This window comes from Poeciliopsis prolifica, unplaced genomic scaffold (genome assembly GCF_027474105.1).
Source record: "Poeciliopsis prolifica strain line A6 unplaced genomic scaffold, Auburn_PproV2 SCAFFOLD150, whole genome shotgun sequence".
Taxonomy (NCBI): Eukaryota; Metazoa; Chordata; class Actinopteri; order Cyprinodontiformes; family Poeciliidae; genus Poeciliopsis; species Poeciliopsis prolifica.
The window spans coordinates 311,896-329,464 of record NW_026562525.1 but is presented as its reverse complement, the minus strand read 5'-3'; the positions used below and the strand labels follow the sequence as shown (position 1 = coordinate 329,464).

Genomic DNA, 17,569 nt, shown 5'->3' with positions numbered 1-17,569 from the left:
GTTGTTGATATGCCAGTAAAGTGATTTAAATATGAAGGCAAAAGTATAGTTTGGAGAGGAAGGAAGAAGATTTGGAAAATTAGGTGGGATAATGAAATAAGTGGAAGTCATTTATATACAATTGATGTAGTAATGGTTAGCGGAATAAACAGGAGGGAGGAGATAATTATGAATAGAATAAGAACCAGTCAGTTTTTTTAAATGGAACTCTTTTTAAGATGAGGAAACATCTTACTGGTTTATGAAGTTGGTGTGATTCTATGGAACATGTTTTTATTAGTTGTAGAAAATATGTAAATCAAAGATATTAGAATGAGACATAGATATGAGGATCCAATAGGTGGCAGTAGTGCAAGAGCAATGGATGCAAACTGCCGTTACAATGTAAAGGGGAAGAAGAAGAAAAAGTAGTAGAAGAAGATTTTGATTTGATTTTTACAAAACATTTATTTACAATAATAATAAAACAATTTTATTTTTTTGTTGTTTTACAATAATCCTATGTCATACATTACAAAAAAATACATTATAATAAAACATCAGTATAAATTAGTTCATTATTTTCTGAAATGATGCACAACACTGTCACATCCCATAACTCTAAAAACCCTGCACATTCCCAGTGGCCCTGTGGAAAGCAAACTCCAAACTCAGCCTCGCCTTGATGTTTACTTTCCACAGAGCCACAACATCAACTTGAGGTCCATCCTGCATCTTGTCTCTTCGAGTTATATATATATAGCTAATTTTGCCTCGGCTAATAAATAATTTAAAAGCCTTGACTTAAAACTAGTCGCTTTACTATGACGTACTCCGTTAATAAATAGTGCATCGGTAAAAATCATTTTAAAAAGACTAAAAACAGTCGATAAAAAAACTAAAAAAGACTATCAATCGTGTGCAATCTATAAAAACATGAAAAACTCTCTGACAACCTACAAAATGGACACTCATTTATAAAACCAGGACTAATCACCGATAAAAACGCGTTGGTGGCTATAGCACCATGGAGTATCCTCCACTGGAGGTCGCCAATCTTTTTTCTAATCGGCGGTTTGTACATTGTCCTCCAGTGGATTGGTTGTCCTTTCAGTCTTTCAACCCACACGCTGACGTCCCTCTTTCAAAGTGTTCTCTTGTTTAGGATTTTCACACAGTTTTTATATAAAGTCTTTGGTGCCACTTTGCACAAATCCATTTCTGAGTCCATGGTCTTTAGCAGAGGACCGCTGTCCTCTTCAAAGCTTGGACTCAGAAGAACCTTAGGAAAAGGATCTGTTTCTTTTGGCAGGCATGCTCCATCCTTGTATGCCTGCAATAAACTCTTCTCTTTTCCAGTCAATTTTCTCTTATTCTCATCAGGACACGTTCCATCATTCTTGTAGACCTTACTTTCAGTGCGGCAGCGACCTCCTGGGCATCGCCAAAGTCTGCTCCTGATGCTCGGATCAGCCTCTTTAAGGTCATCATTCCGGCTCTAGACAGCGTCTCTGTTAGCCCCAGGAACGTGTCCTCTCTAACATCCAGTCTTGCTCCGTACACCAAGGGTTCTTCTAATAGCCAATGCAGAGAATCAGTCATTTCCGCTCTACGCAATCTAAAAAGAGCACATGATTTAAAAACGCTCTGATAAAATTGCGGAGTTCCTTTAAACCTTAAAAGACTAAAATTTGTTAAAAACAGAGCAGCATCCAATCCCAAGGAATTCATGCGTCTTAGAATGCAACTGGCTACATCCTTCCACACAGGAGATCCTATCAGGTACTTTTGTAAAAACTGTATCCTAAACACAGTGACTCTACTGGCCAGGTGGACAAGGCCCTGGCCCCCCTCTTCTCTGGATAAAAACAACACCGACTGTGGCACCCAGTGACGATTGTTCCAGAAAAAATTAATCATTTCCTTCTGTATTCTTGCCAGCAGCCCTGACGGTGGATCTAGTACAATGAGCTTGTGCCAGAGTTGTGATGCGACCAGATTATTAAGCACTAACACTCTTCCTCTGTACGACATTTTTTCATGCAACCATTTCCATTTTGCAAGTTTGTTTGATATTTTTTGTTCTAGGTTTTGCCAGATTTTTTCAACAAAACTTTTCTCGCCTAAATATTTTAGGCCATCTTTTCTCCAGGTCATGCCTTTGGGGAGAGCCGGGAGTCCGTCGGGCCACTCGCCAACAGCCAGGGCTTCACTTTTTCCCCAATTTACTTTGGCGGCAGACAGCATGGAGAACTTTCTTATGATTTCTGTTAAAACGCTGACGTCTTTTTGATCTTTAATAAAAACCACGAGATCGTCAGCATAGGCAGATAAAACCAATTTGTCTTTAAAACCGGGTAAAACCAAGCCGTGAATGTCTGATCGCATCTTCTTTAAAAGGGGTTCCAGGGAGAGTGCATAGAGCATTCCCGAGAGCGCGCAGCCCTGTCGAACGCCTCTCTAAAAGGAGCACACAGGCTGCCATTGATCTTCAGCACACTCTCAATGTCACCGTACAACACCTGGATCTTGGCAATAAGACCCTCGCTGAACCCAAACCTCCTCATTACTTTCCAGAGGAAGTCGTGTTCAACGTGGTCAAAAGCCTTTTCTTGATCTAATGAAATCAAGCCTGTCTGTACACCCAAAATATCCCGAATTAGGTAGACATAGTCCACCATGGACCTGCCGGGGACGCAGTAGGTCTGGTCCCGGTGGATGACCTGCTCCATGGCTTTTCCTATTCTCGTGGCCAGGGCCTTCGAGAGGATTTTATAGTCCGTACAGAGGAGGGACACAGGGCGCCAGTTTTTAATCTCCTGCAGGTTGTCCTTTTTCAGCAGCAGGGTGATGACCGCCCTGCGACAGGATAGGGGGAGCGAACCGGTAGCTAGACTCTCGTTGTACATTTCGAGCATGTCCTGGGCCAGAAGGTCCCAGTAGGCCTTGAAAAACTCCACTGTTAGCCCATCAACGCCTGGGGACCTCTGGCCCTGCATGCTCTGGAGGGCTGTGTGGAGCTCTTGTATGGACCGGTTTTTTCTAAAACCGGTCCAAAAATAAGTTAAAACCTCCTTAAAACTCTGATCGTAAGTCAAAGCAGAATTAAAATGCCAGTATGCGCTTCTAGGTAAAATGTTTCTGATAAAAACACTACCTAAAAGCAGCGAATGATCCGTAAAAGCCACAGGTAAGATCTGGCATGTTTTAAACACATTAAAATGGTGTTTAAAACAATAAAAAACGATCTAAACGAGCTAAAGAGATTTTACTATCAACAATGTGGGACCAGGTAAACTGCCTGGAGCCTGTGTGCATCCTCCTCCATACGTCCACCAGGCCATGAGACGAGACCAGCTGCTTCAAGACGCGTTGGGCCATCGGATGCAGCTCTGTGTGATTTCGATCTAAAAACTCATTCTCAGTACAATTAAAATCCCCACCTATAAAAACATAATCCTCAGTCCCGCAATCCCCCAACCGTTCCCCAATTTTCTCATAAAAACGCTTCTTCTCTGCATTGGCTATCGGAGCATAGATGTTAATTAAAACAAAATTAAAAAGCTCAAACTTTGTCTTCACTAAAAGACACCGTCCTTGTATGATGTGCTCAGTCTCTATGCTAAGTGGGGTAAAAGCTTTAGAAAAACAAACCCTACACCTGCACTTTTTGAGGTGCCATGACTCAACACTATTCCCCCCTCCACTTTAACCCATTCTGTTTCAGTCATTTGATCGCTATGTGTTTCTTGTTTGAACAAAACATCAATTCTTTTCTGATTGATCATTTGGTAAACCAAAGCCCTTTTTTTAGCCTCCCTCGCCCCATTAAGATTTAAAGATGCAATCTTAAACGAATTCATAATGAGTAAAAGGCTAAAAACAAAATACAAAAAACAACCCGTGAGTAATGTTAAAAAGCTATTATGCATCATTAAAACTGTTTTCTAACTTTTGTCATTATTTTCTTTAACCTAAAAAAACCTCTGTGTCCGTAAACTCTGATACTTCTTTGTGTTTTGCATAATATCTTGCAGAGGAATAAAATATTTTTAAGTCAGGAAAATAGCTTTCTATTTTTATACCCCTAAGTCCTTTCGTTTCTTTTATGAATGTTCTAAAAGTTTCTACTGGGTATCTTGGTTCTTTACTCCCTTGTGACATCGAGATCTCACTGGTGTCAGAAAAACAGCTCTCCTCATCACTGCTTTCAGACATTTCTTTCCTCTCTCCAGTTACCTTATTAGCCTGCCTGCTGGCCTGCTCTGCGGTCACCACATTCCTTCTCTTACTCCGTCTCCTTGCCGGAGTATTCGCTTCCAAATCCATTTCCTCCTCTGCCTCACCCTTTTCTTTCTCTGTTCCACCTCTTGCAACTGATTTCTCACTGTTTATTTCTTTCACCTTATCATCCACCTGTCCCTCTCCTCTCTCTCCCATATCTCCACACACTAGATGTATCATGTTCTCTTTCACTCCTTCCTCCTGCCCCACTGTACATCTCCACTCTCCCCTTCTACACTCTCACCACCATCACCAGTCAGCCCACCACCACACACCACCGTGCTCTCATTCTCTCTCTCACACACACTCCTACCACTTCCCTCCACTAACTCAACACTCACTTTCTTCAAAAACTCCCCACCTACCCTCTGTTCCCTTGCTACCGTTGAACCTTGTCTTTCTTGTTAAAATAATGAAAAGTTGTCTCCAGTGGGAGACAACATGTTTAACAATGGCGACTTAACCAGATAAGATCTTTTCACCGGTGACACCACTTTTCCATGTCTCGATAATTCCTTTACCAAAAACTTGTCGCTATGAAAGGAGGAACATTAGATAACAACACCCTAGTGCTCGGTAATGTGAGAGGTGACACCTGTAAAAATAAACCATCAATTGATACACCCTTTCCCACCACCTGTTGTGCGTGCTCCACTTTCTCAACAAACAAAACCACTGCCCCATTTATTCGTGCTGCTGACCTGATGCTCCCGTGCCCAATCATTCACCCACCGCCAACAAACTTCCTCCACGCTGCACACAGAGCCAGCACCCACCTTGATGCGTTCTTCCGTGTCAGCGTGGAGAAAGACCCACCACCGACAACACCCACCATTGTTGTCGTGAGACGCTGGCAAGCCAGGCACGCCCGACGGCCACACCCCAAACAAAGGAACAAAAACCCCTTAAACGTGATAAAACTAAACACAAGAAAAAACAATTAAACAAGTAAATTAAACACCCAAAAAAAAAAAACAGTAAGAAAAGACAAAAGATATAGAAAACCACTCGCTCTCGAGCTCTCTTCCTCGCTCTTCCACTCACGTCCTCCTCACACCGGAAGAAGAAGTAGAAGAAGACAAAGAGAACGACACATGGTCTGTTTTGTCAAATGTTTGAGTGTTTCTCTAATAAATATCTCAAGTCCAGCTTAAACCAGTCCAACTTAAACCAAATTTTTGGCTAATTAAAGTTAGCAAAAAAGTTTTTGTGATAGTTTTGTCTTTAAAGTAAAATGAGATTGAAACTGATTTGAAAAGTCGGAAAACAATCAAATCTCTGACCGGCGGTTGCCCATCTTTGTCTCACTTTTCGAGTGCTAGGTGAATGATATTTCACCCTATTTGCTCAAATTATCCAGAATAAACAATGTGAATGTCGACTGTCATAAAGTCTCCAAGAAGAAGAATAGGAGGAAGAACAATGAGATGGCGGATGTTCTGTTTTGTTGAATGTTTGAGTTTCTCTAATAAATATCTCCAGTCCAGCTTTAACGAGTTGTCATGGAAAAATTACTGCTAGTCATGTCATGTGAAATGTTTGTGAACTCTGACCAAAAGAATTGAATTTCTTGTAAAGAACTATTTGGGTTACTTGTACAAGGCTGGAAGGTTGTTTTCCACAGCTGCATAAGAACCAGACCGTCTTGCCCTTGTTTTTCCTTCCTTATCATTGTATAAAACTTGCATGTTGTCTCTGTAGTATGGTTGATTATTATTGTCTTCAATAATTTAGTGTTTCTTTTGTCTTAGTTGTATTTTTCTCTTTTCTGTTGCAGCTTATTCTGTTACTAGGAAAAGATTTTAGGTTCTGCAAAGAGAACTGGCACTTTATGAGAAATCTGTAGATGTAATGATCGTAGGATCCACAAGGTGGCGGTAATGCGATGACATGAATGAACGACAGTCATAAAACTCCAAAGAAGAAGAGAAAAAAGAAGAAGAAGAAGAAGAAGAAGAAGAAGAAGACAGAGAGGCACATGGTCTGTGTTGTTGAATGTTTGAGTGTTTCTCTAATAAATATCTCCAGTCCAGCTTAAACCAGTGAATCAGCGAGCAGTGAACTGCAGAAACATTGACAGAGTTTAAAGAAATCATCGTCCAGTCGGAGGAAGAGATGGACGATCAGCAGACTGCTTGATTTCTCCCGGACTCCCCAGATCATCTTACACCGAATAGGTAGGAAACAGCAGCGTTTGGATGCAGGTTAAGGTCTAAATGTCTGCACCTTTCTGCATGAGGATCATTTTAGTAAACGCTCTTTTCCCGGATAAATGTTTTGTTAGCAGGTAAATGAACGCAGACATCACAATGAGAATGGCTGATTTATGGAGAGAAAATGGAGTTTCTCACAATCTGAGCTTTGTGCTGCATCAGTGTTTCGTTGTGTAGTGGAAGTAGTGTCAGTAGTCAGTTAAAACGTTGTAGCTCTGGAAGAAGGGACTTTGTAACGGCAGCCCCAACACAAATACACACATCATGTGCAAATAAAGTTGCCGAAACTGAAGAAGAGTCTGTTTCGTGAGTGCAACACTGTTTGTGTGTTTGGTTTCCATCCATCCGTTTTCTAACTCGCCTATTGCGAGAGTTGCTGATGCATCTCCAGCAGTTGCATATTTAGATTTATATTTACATATTTCATACTTTAGTTGCACTTTTACAACTGGATTTTCTTTCATTGTACATGTGTAAATCCAAAGTAATTCAAAGTCTTCCTATCTTGTTATTAGAGGATGATCAGGGTCTCTTCTCCAACTCTTTATTTCTAACGGGTCGATTTGTCTAATTTTAGATATTTTTCCATGTAGCGTTTTTTTGGGCTTCTGGGAGAAGCTTTTCACAATATAGCCCACTTTGTTTCAAACTGCTTTTCAGCATTATGGAAGAGGAAGATACAGCGGAAAGGTGATAAAACCATCAAAAAATGTTTGTTTTGGTATGTTGCCATACAAGATGGCGCCCAGTGACGTAAACGTCACACGCAGTGACATAACTTCCAAGCCTCTAGAGCAGGGGTGTCAAATTCATTTGGTTTAGGGGCCGCATTCAGCTCAACCTGATCTCAAGGGGCCGCACAAATTAACTCATTGCAAGATTAAATGGAACTAATGAAAGTGGACTCGTTGATTTTTAAATTAAACAAATTTCACTTTTACAAAAATATATTATGAATAACTTCAGACTTTTTAAGAAAAGTATATACAATTTCAACAATAATTTTACTCAGTTAAACATTTATTTAAATGCATTATGCATAAGAACTGATCACAGTGATTGTACAAAGTTGCAAAACATTTATTCAGTTTTTGGAACTTCAAACACTGTCCTGCGTGACAAAATACATCAAACAGATAAAAATTTAGAAATGATTTAAAATCAATTTAAATCATTTCCACCCCGACTCGGTCCATCCCGACTCTGTCCGTCCCGACTCGGTCCGGCGCTCCAACAACGGAGCGGAAAATGTCTTCAGATGTCGGTCATGGGCACCAACTCTAGAAACTCCTCTGACAGTCAACATCAACTCCACGAATAAATATGGCCAGTTGAGCGACATCTGCAACATCAGTACTCTCTCTCATCAATGGCAACAGAAAATGCCAGAAATGACTCCGTTTTTCGTTTGAGCTGGTTGTCCAAATTTGCCGATAGTTCTGAAATCCTGTCTGCGACGGTATTTCTAGTCAAGCTAATATTGGAAAAGCTTGTCGCTTCTCAGGACACAACTTGAGCAGCTTCAGCATGCAGTTCTTGCCGAACTCTCCTTACAGTGAGGCTTTGATGCTAACGCTATTTGGCTAGCAGTTAGTTAGCTGGCTTTCACCGCAGCATCACTGGCCTCGACTCTGGGTGAAAACAGATTGCTGTTTCCTCAGACCGTCAACATTTCATTTATCTTCTGATTTCTCAGTTCTCCTTGCAAGTGCTTGTATTTTTCACCATGCTGAGTTTCATAGTGGCGGTGAATATTGTATTCCTTAAGCACCGAAACCTGCTGCAGGCACACAAGGCACACGGGTTTTCCATTCACCTGCATGAACAAATAAGCAGTCAATTTTTCTTGAAAAATCCGACACTCTGTGTCTACTTTTCTCTTTTTGAGAAAGACATGTCGTTGATGAGGCTGCCGGGGCCAAAATAACACGCGGATGAAGCGATAGAATCGAAGCTGTTTACAGAACCTGAAGCTCATTTGAGAATTCTCCAAATGTCAGCTGGATTTGTTGACTGATGTGTATCTCTGTCTACGCTGTTGAATTTTCAATGTTATTTTGTTCATTTGTGTCTTAAACTGTGAACAATTTCTACTATTTACTTCAGTAAAGTTAACACTTATTCTTTTTATCTGTTTGCTTGTCCAGATTCTCTGAAGTGTAACGTTTATAACCAGGAGAGGAGATCCACTCTGGACCAGGAGGAGTTAGAACCTTTGCAGGTGAAACAAGAACAGGAAGAGCCAGAAGAACATCAGATAAAAGAAGAACAGGAGGATCTAGAACACCTGCAGATAAAAGTGGAAGAGAAAGAAGTTTACTGCAGTCAGGGTGAAGAACTGATTGAATTAAAACAGGAGACTGATACCTGCATGGTGGTTCCTGTTGATCAGCAAACATACCAAACTGAATCAGAACCAAACAGGAACCAAGACATCTTAGAAAAGCCTGATGAAACTGAGAACCAAAATCAGGACAGAAGAAAACCTTTATCAGGTGTCATCTGTAAAAAACAATTGACTGCCAAATGTGCTGTCAGTGATCATATCAGAATTCATAAGGGTGAAAAACCGTTTTCATGTGTGAACTGTGGAAAAAGTTTTAGACATAAACAGAATTTAACTCAACACATGATGATTCACACTGGTGAAAAGCCGTTTTCATGTGTGAACTGTGGAAAAAGTTTTTGTCGAAAACAGCATTTAACTCAACACATGAGGATTCACACTGGTGAAAACCGTTTTCATGTGTGAACTGTGGAAAAAGTTTTAATCATAAACAGAGTTTAACTCAGCACATGATGATTCACACTGGTGAAAAGCCGTTTTCATGTGTGAACTGTGGAAAAAGTTTTAGTCATAAACTCTGTTTAACTCAGCACATGAGGATTCACACTGGTGAAAAGCCGTTTTCATGTGGGAATTGTGGAAAAAGGTTTAGTCAAAAACAGCATTTAACTCAGCACATGATGATTCACACTGGTGAAAAGCCGTTTTCATGTGTGAACTGTGGAAAAAGTTTTAGTGAAAAACGGGCATTAACTCAGCACATGAGGATTCACACTGGTGAAAAGCCGTTTTCATGTGTGAACTGTGGAAAAAGTTTTTTGTCGCAAACAGCATTTAACTCAACACATGATGATTCACACTGGTGAAAAGCCGTTTTCATGTGGGAATTGTGGAAAAAGGTTTAGTCAAAAACAGGATTTAACTCGGCACATGATGATTCACACTGGTGAAAAGCCGTTTTCATGTGGGAATTGTGGAAAAAGGTTTAGTCAAAAACAGGATTTAACTCGGCACATGATGATTCACACTGGTGAAAAGCCGTTTTCATGTGGGAACTGTGGAAAAAGTTTTCGTCAAAAACAGCATTTAACTCAACACATGATGATTCACACTGGTGAAAAGTCTTAAAAGTTCACTATAAATGTCATTGTAATAAAAATGTGTTATTTACTGGAGGGTTTACATCTATAAAGTGGTGGAATTTTTTAATTAAGTTGTTAAATGTGATATTTATTTGCACCAAGGATGTGTGTTTGTAGCAGTAGGAAGCAGGCCGATTTGAGAAGCAAAATGCCTGAAGCCGCAGCTACACTGATAGCTTGACTAGACGAAAATGCCAGTCATAAAGAAAATGTTATCACCTTAGCAGGAGAATGGATCAAAGACTAGAAGTCCTGAGAAACTCTTGTTTTGTAGCCCAGAGAAACAAACAAGAAATTGACAGACAGACAGGATCTTCAAGAGCTATGAAAATGTGCTTGGAAGACAACAGCTGCATGGATGCAGGATGACAACATTGTTTGAGCAGAGACTTGTGACTGAAATCTGGTCTCCTTCTATGCAAATGATTTGTAAGCAACGCCTCAATGTAATAAATATTGAGTTGTATGAGAGAACGTTAGAACTGGCCTGGAGACGGAGATAGCAGACGTCCTGAAGCTGGCTCTCCATTCAATTCTATTGCATTTAAAACTTCAACTGTATCTCTTTCCTCATATTGTGAAATGTTTGATAAATGTTTTGTGTTCAGATCCAACAGTTTCCTTGAGAGATTTTCTTGCTGTCGTTTTGTAATTGTTTTGCTAACGAATATATTCATGCATTACAATAAGTAATTATCTTGTTTGGATTAAAAACATTTAATCATTCTTATTCAGCGTTATTCATTTATGCATTATAACAAGTAATCGTCTCACAAAGTTTCAATGTTCCAGAATCTTATTGTAGCATTCATGTTAATGTTATAATATTGTGCTTTTAATGCTTCTTGGGATTTATTTGAACATTGTTCTGCAAAAGCAGTGATAAGGTCAACTGCCATTCTCAGTGCTCTTGTTGCTACCTTTCACTCTGGAGCTGCAGCCTATAAGAAAAGAAAGTTTTGATAGGGAGAAGAGAAGTTAACACCTTACCCATGTGAAAAATTCCAGCAACTAGACTGAGTGATTAGAGGGTATAATCTTAAATTTCAGAGGCATAAAAGATCAGATGGGAGAAAATATCCTGTAATGTAAAACGATTAGATGGTGATTAGATGGTTTGTATCAAATATTCTACATAGAGACACCTTCTAGTGTCTTTATGTAGAAAAAAACCTTCTGGTCTCTATGACACCTTTTGGGTTGAAAAATGGGATGCAAATATCGACAGGCCTCAGAATTTGCTTTGCCAAAATATGGATCCCCTGCAAACTCAGAGAGTTGAGAAGGATGTAAACTTTTCTACATTATTACATTTGTACAATAATATTTTGGGGAAAGAGACGGGATGCAGATATTGACAGGCTCCACATCCAAATTGTCAGAATATGCATCATCTAGCTAACTTGGAAAAATTAATAGCTAAGATGAAAATAATATTTTCTACTTCATCACACCAGTACTCTGAGCTACTGGTATGAGTTTGTATACAGGGATTAAATGATGTCATTCAGGGAAGGTGTCTCAGTCAAAGCAGGATATCTTTCCATTTTAACATGGTTTTTATTCATATTTATGTGGCTATTACCAATGCAGAGAAAAGGCGCTTTTTTGTTTTTTAAATTGGGGAATGGTTGGGTGATTGTGGGTCTGAGGATTATGTTTTTCATTCCAACAGACACAACTATCAATCCATGAGAATGGATTGATAGTTAGTTTGCATCTACATGTGAACCCTTTGTATTGCTTTCATGGAGTCTTCTCTTTACTGTTGACTTAGAGACAGATACACCTACTTCCCTGAGAGTGTTCTGGACCTCAGTTGATGTTGTGAACGGGTTCTTCTTCACCAAAGAAAGTATGCGGCGATCATCCACCACCGTTGTCTTCCGTGGACGCCCAGGCCTTTTGAGTTCCCAAGCTCACCAGTCAATTCCTTTTTCCTCAGAATGTACCCGACTGTTGATTTTGCTACTCCAAGCATGTCTGCTATCTCTCTGATGGATTTTCTTTTTTTTCAGTCAGGATGTTCTGCTTCACGTCAATTGAGAGCTCCTTTGACCGCATGTTGTCTGGTCACAGCAACAGCTTCCAAATGCAAAACCACACACCTGGAAACAACCCCAGACCTTTTAACTACTACTTGATTACAGGTTAACGAGGGAAAGGCCTTTTGAGTTACTTGCAGCCTTTGGAGTCCATTGTCCAATTACTTTTGGTCCCTTGAAAAAGAGGAGGCTCTGCATTACAGAGCTATGATTCCTAAACCCTTTCTTCGATTTGGATGTGGAAACTCTCATATTGCAGCTGGGAGTGTGCACTTTCAGCCCATATTATATATAAATTGTATTTCTGAACATATTTTTGTCAACAGCTAAAATAACAAAACCTGTGTCACTGTCCAAATATTTCTGGCCCTAACTGTAGATATATATATACATATATATATATGGCAGGCATTGTGTACAGAAACATCTGTGCAGAAGATGGACTGGAAACCCCGAGATCAAAGTGGGAAACACCCCAAAGGTGGTGGAGAACGCCAGAGCTAAGATCCTGTGGGACTTCCAGATCCAGACAGACAGAATGGTAATGGCGAACCAACCAGACATTGTCGTAGTGGATAAACATCAGAGGAAAGCCGTTGTGGTAGATGTAGCAATACCAAGTGATTGCAACATCAGGAAAAAGGAGCACGAGAAACTAGAGAAATACCAGGGCCTCAGGGAGGAACTGGAGAGGGCCTGGAAGGTGAAGACCACAGTGGTGCCTGTGGTCATCGGGGCCCTCGGGGCAGTAACCCCCAAACTGGAGCAGTGGCTACAACAGATCCCAGGAACAACATCAGACATCTCAGTCCAGAAATGTGCAGTCCTTGGCACAGCCAAGATACTGCGCAGAACCCTCAAGCTCCCAGGCCTCTGGTAGAGGACCCGAGCTCAGAGGATAAGAACCACCCGCGGTGGGTGAGAAGGGATTTTTTTTTTTTTTTTTTTTTTATATATCGTCATATATACTATATATATTCTATGTCTATATATGATTTTTATTCATATATATATATATTCATATATATATATATTCTATGTTATATATGATTTTTATTCATATATATTTATATATATATACTATATATATTCTATGTCTATATATGATTTTTATTCATATATATTTATATATATATACTGTATATATGACAGAGAGATGAAGATCAGTCTGAGGGTAGGAGGCCCTGGAAAACTGAGAAGAGATCAAAAGATATTTTGACAATCAACATTGTATGTTATATTATGTTGTAATGTTTAGAGTGAATATGAGTGAATATGTAAGTATTAATTTATAAACACATCACACAGCTCTAAATAAAGGTTTGGGAGGCTTTTCCCTCGAAAGAGGCAAGCCGGAGCACCCGGAGAGAAGCTAAAAAATTTTAGAAAGGTAGCACAAAAACACACAAGACAAACAACCAAGCACACACACACACACACACACACACACACACACACACACACACACACACACACACACACGCACACACGCCCACACACACACCCACACACACACACCCCACACACACACACACACCCCCCACACGCACACACACACACACATACACACACGCACACACACCCACACACACCCACATACACACACACACACGCACACACCCCCCACACGCACACACACACACGCAGACACACACACGCAGACACACACACACACATGGGGGAAGGGGGGTCAATTTAGAGAGACCAATTAAGGCGGTGGATGCTTTTGTATGGTATTGTGAAACCGGAGCACCCGGAGAGAACCTAAGTTAGGAAGTCTACCTATCCCTCTATCCGTCCATCCCTCTATCCGTCCATCCCTCCATCCTTCTGTCTACCCATCCTCCTATCCATCCTTCCTCTCCCTCCATTAAAAGGTCTTCCACCATGGTGTCTTTCCGCCTTTTACGCCGTCCTTCTTACTGTCAGAATGTGCTGTTTGTTTACATTTGCCCTCATAAATATCTGACCTCGGACTTTTCTTCGACCGATTGTCGCTTTTTCCTTGGTAATCTGTTGAATCATCTGTAGTTGAAGTTGTTTTGCTTTCAGAAAAGTCCTCTTCTGCGAGGTAGAAGCTGTCTTTTCTTTGGGGGGAATCTGTTAACTCACTCTCTGAATGATGTAGGAATGGTCTTGGTTCAGGTGTGAGTCTAGGGCTAGTTTTGGGTTTTGGACGTTCATGGTCGGATTCTATTGAGCCGGAACTTGAGCTTTGCTGATGATCTACACCACTTGAAGACGACTCTGAAAATTTTTCTGGTTTCCTGATTTTAGTGATGTTCCTTATTGAATACAAGTCCGCTGCTGGAGTATCTAATGTCACTGCATCATAAAGAGGTTTAATGTCTCCCAGAAATTTCTCAATTTCTGGTTGAAAGGCCTTGTATTCCTTCAGGAGATTATTGATTTTAGCCTTGAAATAATTCAAGCGTTTGGTCAGCTTCTGTTTGTTCTTTTGAGTTTTTGAAAATGAGGAAAGCACTGCTTTGGTCCCAAATTTTTCTTTTGGTATCAACTCATGAATCTTCTTCAGTTGTTCATTTTTAGCCTGCTCCAGCTCTCTGATCTTCTGCTCCATCTCTTTGTAAGTAACCTCCCAGGCAGTTTGATCCGAAAGTCTGTCTGTTAAGACCAGAATCACAGTGTCTAGCTCTTTGATGAGGGCTGTGAGCCTTCGTTTCTCATCGACTCCACAGAGAAACTGATATTTCAACATGGGCACATTGATCGCTTGTTGTTTCAACGTCTTTATTTGCTTCACTAGATCCTCGTTCTTTTTTACTTCTGCTTTCATTTCTTCCTGTTGCGCCGCTACTTTCTCCTTCACACCATCCAAGTTGTACACTTTTAATTTCTGCCTGACGTCTTTAAAGTACTCCTCTTGAATGTCCATCATCTCCCCGGTTTCCCTTCCTTCTCTGTGAACTCATCAAATAGTTTAGTTTGTTGTACAAGTTGTCGTGACAAGATGGCGACATTTTTTTTTAACTCCTTGTTAAGAAACGTCAGCCGTTCCTGCTGCTGTTGCGCGGCAATTTTCAAAGATACCATCACAGGTGTCTCAAGTAGTTGTTCGATCATGTCTTTCATTACATTAAAAAGCACATCTCTCCTTTTGCACAGATTGTCCAGTCTGTCTTTCTCGTCAATCCAGATGTCAGATTCCAAATTCAGCTTAAAGAGCCGTCTTTCGCATTCTTTGAAAAACTCAATCTCGTCTCTCTCCAGTCTTTTCCGATTTTGATAACGTTTCCTGCGGTCTGTCGCGTTCTCCAGTTCTGTGTTGACTTTCACGAGCTTCTGGAGCGCCCTCCTGTTCTTTCGGCGGACTTTTTCAGCATCAAACATGGCGACCGCTGCCTTCTCCTTCTCAACTTTATACATTTTCGTGGGGGAAAAGCCAAAAATGTCAGAGCAAAACAAAATGTAGATCCTACAGTGTCCAGGCCAAAAGCCAAATGGAGAGAATTCTGAGGACTCATTGCGCTTTAAGGCTACGACATCAAAGGATGCTCTTGGTGACATCATCAGCCAATGTTTGAGACATCATTGTTGTGATGTCATAACCTCCCAGAGCTCTTTTTATTAATCATTGTTTGAGTGACTTTTAAAAGTGAACTGAAAGTTGCATTTCCCTCACTGACTGAAGCACTTTGGGGCCAAATGTCTTAAGTTAAACGTACATGTTGCCACGGGGATTCATTGTAGCAACGTCTCCAAAATTTGTTGCACTCTGAACTGATTCAAAGATTTATTTTATTGTCATACCATTTTTGTTTATTTGTGGTATGAAATTCAGACTAAGATCCCTGATTAAGAAATATAATAGTAAAAGTGTGTGTGTGAATAGTTTGAAATGTGAGATGAGGCTGAATTAAGTACAGCTCCAGTTCAGCAGTCTGATGACTGAAGGGTACAATCTGTTTCTTAGCCTGGTGGTCTTAGTTCTGGATGCTCTGGAACAGTTAATGTGCAGGATGGGTGGAGTCCTTCGTTTTGTGGAGCGCCGTCCTCCTGCATTGGGATGTGTGTCCACTGTGCAGCTTTTACCATCATCTGCAGAGCCGTCCTCTCAGCGTCAGTGCAGCTGTGCCACGTGGTGATGCAGGTTTCGAGAATCCTCTCCGCCACACGGTGATAGAAGCTCCTCAGGACTGTTGTTGGAGCTCACAGCCTTACAGGGCTGATTTCCTGGAGGGTCTGCCTCACATCTGCTGTGGTCACACGCAGGGGTGTGTCTCACCAGGTATAAGTCAGCATCTCTCCTATTGGTCAACATCAAAACACAAAAGTCCAGATCCAAAACTTTGTGTTGTGTTTCTGGTACGACTGTAAATCTGAAGCACAAGCGAGATCTGCAAACAGCAGCAATGGACAGGAAAGCCACTTTACTGAACACATTTGGGGTCAATTTTTGCTTCACACATGCACCTTTTTTCTCGCTGTCTGCAGTTAAAATAGAGCATAATTTTATTGACTTAAACAAATAAAAATGAAGCTATAAAACTAAAAATGTGGCTATAAAGCTGTGCTCAAATCTGCAGGTAAAATTATATATATGTTTAGAGAAGACAAAGCAGCAGCAGATAGATGGATAATGCATCAAAATGATAGCATATAGATTTTACATTAATAAGTTTACAAGGAGTAAAGAACGGGCGAATAATAGATAATTATCTAGAATTAGATTTTTCTTTCACTGCTACTTTTATGGAAATATGAGTCAAGTGGATAACATGAATCATGGATGTAAATAAACTAGAGAGCTGAGGTTTAAATGTATTTGTTTTATTTCGATGAAGTTGAAAAGAAAAATACGTCTAAAAATATTTTTTTAGACGTGATGATGTTATGATCCAGCAGGTGGCGATAAAGAAACAACGTAGATACCAGCATTCATAAAAGAAGAAGACGGTCCACGATCTGTTGTTTTCTGCGGGGGCGAAAAAATGCATTCCGTGTGTTTAATATTTCCCTCTGAAGAAACATTGACAGAGTTTAAAGAAATCATCGTCCAGTCGGAGGAAGAGATGGATGATCAGCGCAGACTGCTTGATTTCTCCCGGACTCCCCAGATCATCTTACACCGAATAGGTAGGAAACAGCAGCGTTTGGATGCAGGTTAAGGTCTAAATGTCTGCACCTTTCTGCATGAGGATCATTTTAGTAAACGCTCTTTTCCCGGATAAATGTTTTGTTAGCAGGTAAATGAACGCAGACATCACAGTTGTCCTGATTAAACTGTTTATTTTGGGGGAAAGAAAATGGAGGCAGTGGAGCTCAGCTAAAACCTCAGCTCTGCTTTATTTTTCTTTTTTTCATTGCTTTGCAGACTCGCATTTGAAAACGGATGGAATAAACTATGCATGAATAGTATAGCAGTATTAAAATGCTAGAATCAGTAATAAATACAAAATAAATCATTCATATCATGTAAAAAATAAAATAAAAAACTAGAAAAAATGCATTTCCTGCGACAATGAATGTTGTAAACTGATTTTTATTTTATTTTTTTTAAATGAAGTGTTTTGTTGTGGATTCTGTGTTTTTCCTTTGTCTCTTTTATCATTTCTACATGATTACATAACCATATCACATCAGACTGGGCTGACAGTC

The 17,569-nt window shown here is 40.3% G+C and overlaps 1 pseudogene; it reads left to right on the top strand.

The window, feature by feature from the left end:
* The first annotated feature begins 9,144 nt into the window (after nucleotides 1–9,144).
* LOC129355924 (gastrula zinc finger protein XlCGF8.2DB-like) lies at nucleotides 9,145–9,950 on the top strand (annotated as a pseudogene).
* The last annotated feature ends 7,619 nt before the right edge of the window (nucleotides 9,951–17,569 follow it).